At 31.2% G+C, this 15,098-nt stretch overlaps 1 non-coding gene across 1 annotated transcript; it reads left to right on the top strand.

The window, feature by feature from the left end:
• Positions 1 to 380: 380 nt before the first annotated feature.
• Positions 381 to 462, top strand: TRNAS-UGA (transfer RNA serine (anticodon UGA)). Its single transcript has one exon. It is a non-coding gene; the product is annotated as a tRNA-Ser (tRNA).
• The last annotated feature ends 14,636 nt before the right edge of the window (positions 463 to 15,098 follow it).

Below are 15,098 nucleotides of genomic sequence, written 5' to 3'. Positions count from 1 at the left end.
TATTCACTTTTTTAAAAAAAATTAATTTATTCGAAGAATTCGATTAATTTTAAACATGTGATTGAATATTTACACAATTTTTGTTGTTCTCCGAATAACAAAAAGTTCAATAAACTTGTCGATTTTTCTAAATGTAGATGAAACGTTAACGTTTTAAACTCTGCAACTACGACGTAATTTTTTGAAGAAAATAAGTGAAGCATACAAGAAAGTAAATATTGTATCATGGTCGTGATTGTTTTTGTTGTTATACCTATTTAAAGTGATTTTTTTTGTGTTGCTTTTTTATTATGCTTTTATTACTCACTTTCATTTATCTCTCTTTGTCTCATTAAAATGCAAACTCAAAAAACTTGAATTTAAGCACTAGACAAATAACAGCTGCGGTGTCCGAGTGGTTAAGGAGATGGACTTGAAATCCATTGGGTTCTACCCGCACAGGTTCGAATCCTGTCCGCAGCGAGTAATTTTTTTATTTTTTTTTTTTAAAGCATAAAAATTAAACAAATATTTACATTCAAAATTCTTACTTAATTTGACAATTGACATTTCAGTTTTTCTAAGCCTACAATACAAATACTAAATAAAAGTCATGTGTAAAACTTGTATCTGCCTCTAGTCCACAAAATAGAAGAACAAACAAAAAATAGCTTAATCATTTAGCGAAAAGAAACAAAAAAAAAAAGTTGGAGAATTTGTTAAACTTGTATACAAATGTCAGATTTAATTTTCGTTTAACAAAAGTGTCTATGCGAATGACACATGTTTACTAATTAAACAAACGGTATTAGTGACAATTTACAATCACAACAGTTTCGTGCCACAACTGGTTGCACTAGCGCGTGCCATTTTACACACACAAACACACACACTCAAGCTCATTCACTTTAGAAATTAAATTAGAAAAAAATAAAGAATAACTAGAAATCTAGGCCCACGCATTTAAGACCACAAATAAACATGCTTTCTAAATAAATGAAAAATTGGTGAAAACGACAGGCGACAGACAGAACGCCAAAACAGAGAATGCTCGCAATAAGGCAATAGAAGAAAAATAAATAGAAATTTTTGAATCGTGGTAGATAAAACCAGTAGTAGACCACAAATCACAATCAATGCTAAATTACACACAATAATGACAATGAAAGAACATTTTTTGCGAAACTGTTTGCTGCCTGCAACAAGACAAGATGCAGGAGACATGCCAAAAGTATCAGCGGCCAAATGAACGATTTACAAGCAGTAGTACAGGGTTTTCCAACAAGATGTGTTATTTTGGTATTCAAAGAAAAATTACATTTTTTGAGAATTTACCTAGCACTGTTATTTACATTCATAAAAATGTTATTATGTAGGCAACATGCTTTTTTATGAATTTCTATGTTAGGTAAATTCTCAGAGAGTTGTTAATTAAGTTTTCCCTAATTTATTTGACACGTAAAAAACATAAGGTAGACATGTTATATATCAATGGATAGAGGATTTTGTCTACTTTTCAAAAATGTATATAACTTTTGACAATTAAAAAATTCATGGAATACTTTTTTGAAAAATATGACAAAAAAATGCTTTTTATTGAATTTTGCATAGATACAAATTTTTCAAATTGAAATAAAATTTTTGTTTATGAATATTTTTCAATAAAATTCCACAGTTATGTAGATTTTTCTATTTAAAATAGAAAAATAAAAACAAATTTTAAAATTTGTTATCAAGTATCCCGCAATTCCCAAAAAAATCTTGAAAAATCCCAAAAATGGGATTTTTTCGTTTTTTGGCTATAATATCCATACCAGGGGCGGGGTTATCGGAACCCTTTACAAAATAATTAAGAACTTATTGGGACATCTAAAATAGGTTACTATATTTTGATATCGAGTATGCGATTTGAGAATTTTTGCCCTAAAGTTGAATTTTACATAAAAAATAGGCATTTTTTAAATGGGCCTGATCCCGTCGGTATCAAAAATTATAAATGTTTTTTTCATTTAAAATATTTGTCGTAAAGTTAGCTTTTCAAAAAGTACAAATTCATTAGACATCCTCTTAGAAATTTTTTAGATAACTTAAAAAGAATAAAAGTACTTTTTGCCAAAAAAAATTGCGAAAAATCGCCTTTTTTAATTTTTTTAAATTCAAATGCATGTAATTTTGGACTCAGGCATGATTTTTAAACACTTCTTTCTTTATTTGATATGTAGATCTATTGTTAATCCTATAAAGGAAAAATGGATAAAATCGGTCAATATTTGGAACCGCGGTCACCAAAAAACTGGAGTAGGGTGGGTAAAAATGTTGAAAATTAAATTTTCAAATGCGAATATCTCCTAAGCTATAAGAGATAATTGATAGCTACAAGGAGGTTTTATGTAGTGCTCGACGAGGAGATTCCATATGTGTAATTTTTTTTTATCGGAACACAAACGAAGAAATAGGATCATTATAAAAATTGAACATACCCGAGGTGTCCTACTTTGGGAACCCCTGGTCCCGCTCCTGTTGGGCTCATGAGGTTCAAATTCAAGACTTAAATTCGACTACACTTCCTCTTTGCGCATGTGAAATTTCATTCAAATCGGCGTAAGGGTATAGAAGTTACAGATTTATTTCTCTCTTTTTTTATTCTCATACCACTGTGCATCAGTCTAATGGCCACCACGACCATTAGGCTGATGTTGACGTGCACGGCTTTTATTCTTCACATCACTAACTTGTCCCAACAACTCGAATTCTTCCACCAATTTCTGTATTGCGGTCCGACAAGATGCTTCACGACAACCCAAAAATGCTTTAGTTTAGCGAACTGTGACTGCAAGATTTTCACCATTTTTGTAGTGAATTTAAATAATTCCAATGCACTGTTGAAGCGTGTATCGTTCCATTTTTAGTAATGGCGTAGTTTCTACTTGTCAAAGAATAAAAGCTTCAAAAGTGACAGATACCGGAATACCGGGTGATTCAAAATAACACTTCTTGTTGGAAAACCCTTTAGTAAATAGTAAATAGATTATTCCTTTTTTTCCACAAACTCTTGAGTTTGCTTTATTTTGTTGCAAAGTAGTGGTGAACAGTTATGTTGAGAAAAGTATCAGAGGGTTTAATATAGGAAACAAATTGCAAGCTTCCTTCTTTGCGAGAACTTATTCCTAAATGAATGTAATTGGCTGTAGTCAAGGCAAATATTTGACCTCGAAATTGATGCTGATTTAGGTTCTAGCTCACAATGGGCAAACAATATCGATTGGATTCTATTTTCGAGTTTTATTTCAGAGGTCTTGAGATAACATGTTTCGTCAACTAGGTGATTAACATTTGTCCAATTCACAACGTAGTTGTATGTTGTACATAGTATGATACAACTATTGTGGTTGTGAACACAAATTTCTCCAAGTCTTAAGTTTACCCTGCCAAGCCTTGACAATTCCAAACGTAGATGATAAAAATATGCATATAATGAAGTAGATTTTAAATCGCTGGCATATACTCTGCTTGCCAGTACTAGGTTACGTTAGGTTTCATGGGTCGCCCGCAGATAGTAAGTACACTGGGTGTCACTTGGGTCAAGTCCTTTACATTATCCATTAGCATTGAACGTGCATTGAATATGTGATCGCCAGTCTAAATCATGAAATGGGTGCATCTGAGATATTTTTGTCTACACTCTTTTATATCGGTACAGTTGCATATAAATTATTGTTTAGATTTTCCTTCTTTTCGTCCAAATAACTTCTGTGATAATTATTACATGGACAATAAGTTCCGACATAAGCCCGATTGTTATTGCTCAGTTAGTATACTTATAAGAATAATGATCGAGTTTCTTTCAGAAGTCAAGAGGTCCTGGTTCTTTTCCGTATTAGAAAGGGCCAGTAAATTTTAAACACTCTACAAGTTGTAATTGTGGACAACAAGAGCTCCGTCTCTTTAAGCCCGCATTCGTCGATCAAGTTCGATACTGCAAACAAATGAAGATTCATAAACGGACGAACAATTTGTCGCGCATTCGTCAGCAATTCCCTCGTATTTAGAAAACATATTAACTCGATATGATGATGACAAAGCTAGGCAGAGTATTTCGGTACTCATGCCGCAAGACTTGGGTTACCTTACCACAACTTCTGTAGAAGTTGTCAGAATGAGGAAGAGACCATCCTACACTTCTTTTGTAACTGCCTGGCACTGGGTGATCTACATGTCAGGCTTTTAGTAGAGCGATCCTTTAGTACCCTCTCCGGATTATGTGTGAAGGAACTAAGGTGCATAGACGCCTTTATCAGGGAAAGCAGATGGTTGATAAGACCGCACATGCAAATTGTACCTCGTAGGGACCTAGCAACTATCCCATGATGGTCTGCGTTTGTTGCATTCTTTGAATTCTTAAGCCCTCTCCTCCTTCTCCACTCATTTCTATCTACACTCTACTCTTGCAAATTTCACTATAATTCAATCATAGATTTCCCTTTTCTTCAACTTTTCTTTCTGTTTTCATTTTCTTCTTCAGGTATCACAAAGGGAACGATTATTGGATCCCAGTGAGCTGTACCAGACGAAGGTTTTGGACGGCTGCCTGAATACCATACTATAGACAGAGTATGAATACGATCAAGGGTCCACGGTTGTCTCCTCTAGATTAAACTCTCGGATCCATCTCGCATCCGTATCGGAGACGCAAATCTGGAAACGCTACAGCCGTTCGGCAGTCTAATATATACCCTAAGTTTATCGGAGATAACGTTATTACCATTACGTGTCACATGACAAGCATTACAGAAGAATAGGTTCATATAGTTAAAACTGTGCCTTATTGTTATACCCTACACCACCATTGTGGGGAGGGCATATTGCGTTTATTCCTAAAGTATACCGATGGACTCAGAATGTCCAGTTGCAAAGTACAGATCGCAATTTTCAAGATATTTCAATTAAAATTACTTCGGACCGTCGGATTTGTATAGGTATCCATACAAATTTCTCCACATATTATGGTTTTAATTCTTTATAACTTTTAAAATTATTACTTTTTCTTTGTTGTTTTTCAGCTTTTTATGAAGAAGACTTGGGGAACATATATCGTTGTCATATTAATGTGCCTATTACACTTACAGCGTCAGCAATTTGATGGGAAATTTTCGTCACCATGGGTCTGTAAGAAGCCTTCCTGGTGGCGGAAGACTAACTACCGTGAACACTGCTGAACATATTGAACGTGTACGGCAGAGCGTACAGTATAGTCCCACAACACCAACAAGGAGACGTTCGACATAACTGAGGCTATCACGGCGGTCTGTAAGAACCCTTCCTGGTGCTGGAAGACCACCTACCGTGAATACTGCTCAAAATATTGAACGTTTACGGGAGAGCGTACAGCATAGTCCCACAACACCAACAAGGAGACGTTCGACATAACTTGGAATATAACAGCGGTCGCTGCATGGGTCCGTAAGAACCCTTACTGATGCCGGAAGACCACCTAACGTGAACACTGCTCAAAATATTGAATGTGTATGGGAGAGCGTACAGCACAGTCCCACAACACCAACAAGGAGATGTTCGACATAACTTGGGCTATCACGGCAGTCTGCAAGAAGCCTTCCTGGTGTCGGAAGACCAACCGTGAACACTGCTCAAAATTTTGAACGTGTACGGGAGAGCGTTCAGCATAGTCCTACAACACCAACAAGGAGACGTTCGACATAACTTGGGCTATCACGGCGGTCGCTGCATGAGTCTGTAAGAACCTTTCCTGGTGCCGGAAGAACACCTACCGTGAACACTGCTCAAAATATAGAAGGTGTACGGGAGAGCGTACAGCACAGTCCCACAACACCAACAAGGAGATGATCGACATAACTTGGGCTATTACGGCGGTCGCTGCAGATTTGTTCTCAGTTCAACTTGTGCACGAATTGAAGACAACAGACTGAAAATTCAGACTTTATTCACAATTTGATAATGAGCAGAATGAAGCCCATTGCCTTTCAAAATATCTATGTCAACAAGCAATTTTGAAGGAGAAGGGCTACGGAGAATCCAAGTGCAGTTCTCAGCGATATCGGACGATGAAAATGGGACGTGTTGTGGTCTCAACAAGATGGAGCCACCGCATATACTGCATGAGCCTCAATGGCTTTATTAAGGGACATATTAGGCCAACGCATAATTTCACGATTTTAATTGATCTCCACGTTCACCGGATTTATTAGCTCCTGGCAGTTTTCTTTGGGGACATTTGAAAGAAGAACCATTCCCCAACTAAAAACCAACATTCGAAATGAAATCATGGTCATTCCTAAAATTAATTCATTCTTAATGGCGCTTAAAATAAAAACCAGCATAAATTTATATATTTGCTTAGAATAAAACCATCTTTTTGTAAGTCACCATCATGTATGTTTTCAAAGAGATCAAAACCAAACCATGTAGGAAAATGAGTAATGATCAATTGTTTGGTCAATGGTTGCAGCTAATAATCCCAAATACCACTAAAAGTCATGAAAGATCGATAGCCAAAAAAAACAGAAACAGAAACCTATAAAAATGTGGCAAGTGGCAAGAAGCAAGTGCTTTTATGCACAAATTTACATGTGATATGAATAGAAAAACTACAACATGAGCTGGAGTTGGCAATAACATGTTTACCACTGTGACTGTTTGCCTATTTGGCTTGGCGTTTAAATACACCAAAAAATGTTGCATGCAACATGTTAGCAATTGTAATTTGGCAAACCAAGCTGACGTTAATTAGTAAATGAATAAATGAAAAATCCCAATGAACGCAGTATGATGCTGCAATAAAACATTAAAATCCAGCCACCCTGCTCTCATCACCACTAAACTGTGGCCAACATCAGCAACATCATGTAACATGGTTACATCTTCTAGAAGCGGCGACTGACTGCTGCTGCCACATCTACTGGGTAGTGTAAGTAGTTACATATTGTTGCTGCTAAAGTCTCGTTACAAAAATGGCATGTGAACAATATGTCATGGCGTCTAGCACAGCCACTGTTTTAGTTGTTTTAAATGACTTGAACATTGTCTTTTGATTAGAGCCGCACAGAAGTTTTGTATGTAGAACTAGCCGGGCCAGCCTTATTCTACTCAGTTAGTTAGTTACTTTAGTTGGTTTGGCAGGCTGGCAGTCATTTAGGAGGGAGTCTGGTTCTTTTAGACAAAAAAGAAAGACAAAAAAAACACTGTTTAATAGTTTTCTATACGCGCAATTAATTTGTATCGGTGTTCAATTAATTGTAACTCTGCCAGCCGCAATTTTTGTTTTAGTCTTTTGATCAATTCTTTATTTAACAGCCGATTCTGCAATTGATTTCAAGATTAAAATTTTTCCTTTGTGCTCTTTTTATATCCTTGTTACTGATTATTATCATGTTAATATGTGGATATTTTCAAGGCAATACGCTCATATCATAGGAGCAGACAGAAAATAGAAAAAAAAAATATGTTAAAACTAAAAATTAATCTTGGTTAAAATAGATTTAAACGCTTTTGGGTGGTCTGATTTTATTTTATAGATAAATTTTCCTTTTTTTTCTCTCTGGTAGTTGGCATTAAGTTTGTAAGTTGTTATGAAGTGTATAACGAATTTGTTTGAAATTTAATGCAAAGTTTCTGAATTGTTTTTGGAAAAAACTTTTTTAATGATCAGGTTGATTTTGGTGAAAAAGCTTTTATTTTCGCGAAAAAGCTTTTATTCTGATGAAATAAATTTAAAATCGTTTATCGTTCTCTGTTTCTCTACTATTTGAAAGTATTCCAGACTTAGAAAAACTACCATAAAAATATCCATATTACATTTTTCAACACTAGACTACTTGAAAATTTGTTTTTACAAACTTTGGCACAACTTTTTCCATGCTTTTGCCCCCAGCAACAACAACAACAACAATTAAAGCAGCAACCACTGAAAGTTAACAAAGTCGTCTCGGTTTAAGAATGTTTGTTGCAACTTTCTTCGAACATTCAGACAAGCAAGAACTTTACTGCGTATTTACCCACAAACTGTCTCGAGCACAAAACTATTATTACTATTAGTTTTATTTTCATACTCATATATATTAAAGCCAGTGAAAAAAAAAATAAGTTAACTAACAGATTCACACACAGGAATATAGGATCAAGTGAAAGGATTTAAAGAAAAGAAATGGAAAAAAGAATAAACTTTAAATATACACATAATGATACAATATTAAATTTAAATACTTTTGTGGAAGATATATATAAACGTAGCTAAAAAAACGAATTAAGAGTCTTAAGTCTTCCTACTACATTTTTGCAAAAAGTGTTATTTTGTGAAAAATTTTAGAAACCATTTTTTTGGGGAAAAATTTTATTTTTAAAGATTTCTTAAAATAGTAGTATTTTAGCTACTTTTTAAAAAATATTTGAAGCTTTTGTTTTCTAAAATTATTGTTTTAGACATGCTTCCTTATAAATTAATTATTCTTATACAGATTTTTTGAAAAGTAGTATTTCTACTACCGTTTTAAATATTTTTATTTTAAGTATTTTTTTTATAAAATCTGTTATTTTTTCAAAGTTATTATTTTGAAACTTTTGTCATCTTTTGAGACCAAGAACGAATCAATCCAATTTCGTATACTCTGTTCCAAAGTGAAACGTATCCTAGAGAGAGCGTTCTGCATCGATCGTAACAAATAGTAGTGTCATCATAAAACTTTTTGTAATCATTTTTTTTAATTATGTTTACTTTAGGAATTATTTTTTTTTCCGATTGTAAAGATTTTTTTCAGAAAAGTAGTATTTTAGGTATTTTTGCATAAAAATCAGTTTAAGACGTATATTTTGCCAACAATACTCTTTATAGTGGTTTTGTGAAAAAGTAGTATTTTTACTACTTATTGTGAAAACTGTTAATTTAAGTATTTGCTTACAAAAAATGTCATTTAAAGCATTCTTGTTCGAAGTATAAGTTTTACAAATGGTTACCTTAAGGAAAAACATTAATTGTAGAGATTTTTGAAAAAAGTAGTATTTTTACTACTTTTTGTAAAAATAGTTCTTAAGAATTTTAATATTTTCATTAAAAATTCTAAAAAAATCATTTTAAATAAAATTAAAAAAGTAGTATTTCTACTACTTATTTTAAAATACATTATTTTCTATATTTAGCATTTGTATTTTCATTTAAATGCGAACGAACATTTTCTTTCTTATTTTATATTCAAAACAATAAAAAAAAAATCAAATTTATTTGTTGTTTTCAATCTATATATATAAAAATGGATGTTTGTATGTGGGTATGTATGTATGTATGTGTGTATGTATGTTCCGAATGAACTCAAAAACGGCTCCACCGATTTTGATGAAATTTTTAGGGAATCTTTAGAATAGCCTGGTGGGTAACACTGTAAAGTCAGATTTTTGATTTTCGGTCTGTGGGCGGAGGGGCGTGGCATTATCAAATTTTTGCATTATACCGCTAATACCATCTATATATATGAAAAACTTCTGGACCGATTTTGATGAAATTTTCAGGGAATCTTCAGAATAACCCAGCGGGTAACACTGTAAAGTCAGATTTTTGATATTCGGTCGGTGGGCGAAGAGGTGTGTAAAAATTTTTAATTTTTACATTATAACGTTAATGCCATTATATATAAAAACAGATGTGTGTATGTATGTTCCATATGGACTCAGAAACTGCTGGACCGATTTTGATAAAATTTTCACGGAATCTTCAGAAATCCTTTTTTTTATTTCCAACGTTCAAACAATGACAATTTTCATTTTGTTGCTTAACATCATTCTAAAAATTAATGATTTGGTGTAAGCGAAAAAAGAAATACATTCCATTCTTTTATATTATCACTCGATGATAAACAATTTTGTTTACTCTTGCAAATTAGTTGCATTATTAAAAAATTTCCATATGAAATCTATTAAAAAATAATATTTTGAATAACTCTCCGCATATCACTTTTAATAAAAAATAACGGTTTTATTCAAATAAAATTTTTTTTCGAAAGGGCATCTACGTCTAGAGTCGCAGAAACGGGAAGAGAACGAGAATCACGGCTTTAGCAAATGCGTTGCAGTGCATCTTTATCGAGTGCTGCAGAAATACCTCAACAGCATATAGTTGTTCGCTCCCGAATGGCTCGATCAATAGAAAGAATCGATTTAAAGTTGCCCGGATTTTATTACAATAAGTATGATGACTACAGGAATCACAAGGATGTACTAATTGGCGCAATGAACAAACATTACTTACATTGCAGCATTTTGAAGTTCCCCAAGGAATCCCCGGGAATGTGCTGTTCGAACGGTGAAGTTATTCTGCCACCAGTTATTGAGCCGTCTGAGCTGCTACTAAGTTACATTTCCGTCGCGAATCCTATTTCCAAACACTTCCTTCAAAATATCCAAAAGTACAACACATGCTTTCAAATGACATCGGCTTGATCCCTCCACAAATTAGATTTCATTTCCGGACTTCTGCCAAATGCAAATGAGTATTCAAGACGTTGTCGACAAAGTATTCCCAAGTCTTACAAAGAACTACAACAATTCGGATTGTCTGTGTGAACATGCAATTTTGGCACCAACAAATTATGATGTTAACAAGATCAATAAGCAATACAATTAAAACTGCCTGGCAAAACAATAAAATACAAATAGATTGACACAGTAATGAACGAAGAACAAGCCGTCGATTATCCTACTGAATTTTTGAATTCATTGAATCACCGACTTTGTCGGAAACTGTATATTAAAATCGAGATGCAATATAAAACAGATGTTTTCTAAAGGCCAGCAACGCGAACCGGGTTCATCTAGTATAAAATATGAAAGAAAATGTTCGATCACATTTAGTGAGTCAGGCCCTTAAAGTTGGAAATTAGTGTTAATTTTGATACTACTTTTTAGAGTGTTATTTTGAGAAAGTAGTATTTTTACTACTTTTCGTCAAAAATAAATTTTTAAGAAGTTTGCGTACTAGAAATATGTTAAGCTAAAAATCTGTTTTAATTAGGCAACATTTTATATAACAGCTAATTTTTTAAAAAAGGTAGTATTTCTGCTACTTATTATAAAAAAAGTGCTCGTTTGTGAATTTTTTCTATAAAAATAAATATTTCTGTAAATAATAATATTTGTAGCAATTTTTTAAAAAGTAGTATTTCTACTACTTATTGTAGAAAATGTTATTTTATGTATTTTTTTCTTTTGAAATTAAATTTAAAAAAAATTTAAAAAAAAAATCCTTATGAAGTGTTTTTTAAAAAGTAGTATTTCCATTTCTTATTGTAGAAAATGTTACATTTATGTATTTTTTCTTTTGAAATTAAATATACTTGCAAAAAATACCATTTATAGTATTTTTTTTAAAAAGTAGTATTTTTAGTACTTTTTAAAAAAAATCTATTTTTAGATATTTTTACACTAAGAATGTATTATTTGATTTTAAAAGTTAAATAAATTTATTAATAACAAAAATTCGTACTTTTTTAAAAAGTAGTATTTCTACTACTTATTGTAAAAAGTGCTATTTGGTGTATTTTATCTTTAGGAATTGAAAATTCTTTGAAAAATACCATTTGAAGTGTTTTTTTAAAAAAGTAGTAGTAGATACTACCTTTTCATAAAACTTAATATTGATGTTGTTAAAACTTTTAATAAAGCTTCCAAACCCTGCTTCCGGGTAAGCTAAACTATTATAAATTATTTATTTAATTACCACGTCTGTAACTAGAAAAATATTTCTTAAATATCGTATATGCAGTAAATAAAACTATATAAAATTTAACTTTATGTTCTAAGAGTAAATATGCACTTCTTTCATATCCTTTATCTAACAATAGTTGTGTATTTTTTTACTTCCTTTTAGTTGCTCTCTATTCCTTAAAGATGCACATTTATAGAATAAAATAAAATTTATAAAAATTCTGCATGACATACTGCTCCAGTTGTGGCAACAAAATTAAATCAGCAAGCAGCACTTTTGCCAACGTACGATTTTAACAAAAATTTTATTTGCAACTTCTGCTACAATGATTTTATTTGCAAATTTTCACTTTCTTTAGACAATAAGTGCAGCACAGAAGAAAGAAGCTTTTCAAGACAAGATGTTTGTTTTTGTTTGTTTTAACCCGCATAAAAAGTTTTCAACTTTTTTTCTTCTCTATATTCTTTAGAATTTAAATTAAAAACTTAAGGTGTTAGGAAAAGCAGACAACGGTTACTATGTATTGTTAACAAATTGTTTGAGAGTAATTGCAATTGGTCAGGGTACTTGACCTTTAGATAAAGTTTAAAGAAAAGTGGTAAAAATTGTAATATAAAGATTTTACATACTGCAATCAATGCATTATTATTGAAAAGAGCTAATTTCTTTAGAAAATACTACAAAATTTCACATCTTCGGATCACATGATTTGTAATGCATAGAAGATTTTAAGTATGTATTGCAAGAAAAAGTTTAAAAAGCTAAAACGAAATAATATCTTGATTTTTACAATCGATTTCTGGAATTACAATTTGGCTTCAAAAATGTTGTTTGGTAAGCGATTTTGGTTTGACTAGATTTCACAACAAGTTATATCTCAGAATATATATTGGATTATATTCGAATCTTTAGACTAAATAAGTTAAATTTAAATAAACAATTTCCTTATTTTTTATACTATTTATAAAAACCTACATTTTTCCTTATTTGTCTATACATAACAGTAGAATTCTTGTATTTAGTTTTTCTTTAAATATATACAAATAATAAAAACATTTTTACTTTACAAATACTACATATTAGAAAAAAAAATTTTCCATAAATAATTTAGTTTATTTGCTAAAACCAGCAAAAAGAAAAATAAACTGGTCAACAAAAATACAAGAAAAGAAACCAAAGGACCTAAACTCAAACCTGCTACACATATGCAGCGAGAAAAACTAGGAGTATATAGACAAATACATACATACACATATACATAAGCTACACTAGGATGGTTCCAATAAAATAGTAAAGTCGAATATATTCGAACACATAATATCGGATATTGGCAGTACTTATGGACCGATACTCACAAAATGTTGTATGTTGATTTCCTTTTACATTAACATTTTTATTAGCGATCCTTATATGAAAGCTAAGATCAATTTTTAACCGATCGTTGGCAAATTAGTGTAATTTTTCTTTCAACTAACTTTTTTGTGCAATCTATTATACGGATTACAGAAGCCAACAAGTTTCTAACGAGATACCAGAGTATATTTTTCTAAAAGCTGCGCTGAATCCGAATCTGACATCTTAACATTCGCCATATTCGAGACGTTATAGTAGTGCGAATTCAGCTTTATTAAAAAAAAATTGTAACGTTTTATGAAAGTTCTACTAATTGTCTTCAGAATAAAGTTATAAACCTCTGCCATATCCTGTTACTTCTTTAAGATATCCTAACCTAAAGTTTGAAAAACCCGGTTTCTCGCTATACTCATGAAATCGATTTTTCGCTACATTTGGTCTTTATTTTACGCAAACTTTTAAGTCACATCTTGAAGTAAAAATTTTTCACTAAAAAAGCTTTTAATTTATTTAGATATTTCTTTATTTGCTGAGATATCGTTCACTATAAAATAAAGGCAAAATGTGGCGAGAAATTAATTGTTTTGCCTTCACAGCGCAAATGCTGCGAATATAGGAAAAATCGGGTTTTCTCAAACTTCAAATCTGAAAAGAGGCTACAACCGTTTTTTCAATAATAAATTTTAAAAAAATTTAAAAAATTTTTTTGCCCTAAAATTTTTTTCACTTATAAATTTAAAAAAAAAATTTTAAAAAAATTTAAAAAAAAAAATTTTTTGTGCCATCCTAATACTGATACAAATACATCTTACACTTGCATCTATAGAAAAAATGTTCAAATATATTCGTCTAATATTCACTCCCCCCCCCACAACACACACACACACATGACTGTATGGAGTGGTGGGGTATAATCCAAAACCACAGGATATCAAAGAGCACCAATACTTGTTCACATATGCTAACCCAATTGACCAGAGCATTCGAATAATATATCAAACATTCTAAAATCTATTTTTACACACCGTCAGCATTTTATGTCTAGAATATATAGAAATACTTACATACAGCTTCCCTGCCAGTTTTGTTTTCTCAAACTTTAAAAATTCATATCTTGAGTTCCAAGCATTTTTTTTATAAATTTCGTTTTTGATTATGAATCTTAAGAATTATTACTATTTTTTGGAAAATATAAATTTTTAATTTTTCTAAAATTGTATTTTTTTTTTTTTCTTTAAATTTGATCAAAATTTCTATTTTCCTAAATTACAAAAGTAAGAAAAACTTAAAAATAGAATAGATAGATTTTGATTAACAAATAATAAATTTTATATTTTCTTTAAACATTTCCGTAACTATATTTCTCAAACTTGAATTCTAGCGAAAACAGTTTCTCTTTTCTACATGATAATATATAGATATAGAAAAAATTACATACAGCTTCCCCGCCAGTTTTGTTTTCCTAAACTTTAAAAATCCATATCTTGAGTTTTTATAATTTTTTTTTTAATTTTCTTTTTGATTATTAATCGTACAATTTATTTCTATTTTTTAGAAAATAAAAATTTTAAATTTTTCTAATATTATAGATTTATTTTTTTAAATTTAATAAAATCATAATTTCTATTTTCCTATATACAAAAGTAAGAAAAACTAAAAATAAAATTAATCGATTTTGATAATTTTTTTAAGAAATTACGTACATTATGAACTAAATATATTTTCTATTCAAGGTTCACAATATTTCAAAATAATAAATTTTGTATCTAAACAGCAAAAACAGTTTATTCTTTTTATATGATAACGCAAATTTTGAGTGTATTTTTCTTACTTATAAAACTTGGCAATGACTAATGAAAATAAACAGAAAAAGGTTCACATTTCCTATCTAAAGTTCAATAATGTTAGCTCAATAACGAATATTTTGCTTTATCGATGAGAAATTACTAAATGTTATAAACACAGGAGTAATATGTTATATGTTGACTTTCCATAGCGCTAAACAAGTAAGAAAGTATGGTCGGTCAAGCCCGATCATATA

The sequence above is a fragment of the Calliphora vicina genome, chromosome 4, assembly GCF_958450345.1.
Source record: "Calliphora vicina chromosome 4, idCalVici1.1, whole genome shotgun sequence".
In the NCBI taxonomy this organism is placed as follows: Eukaryota; Metazoa; Arthropoda; class Insecta; order Diptera; family Calliphoridae; genus Calliphora; species Calliphora vicina.
The sequence above is the reverse complement of the archived record's forward strand: the minus strand, read 5'-3'. Positions and strand labels throughout refer to the sequence as shown.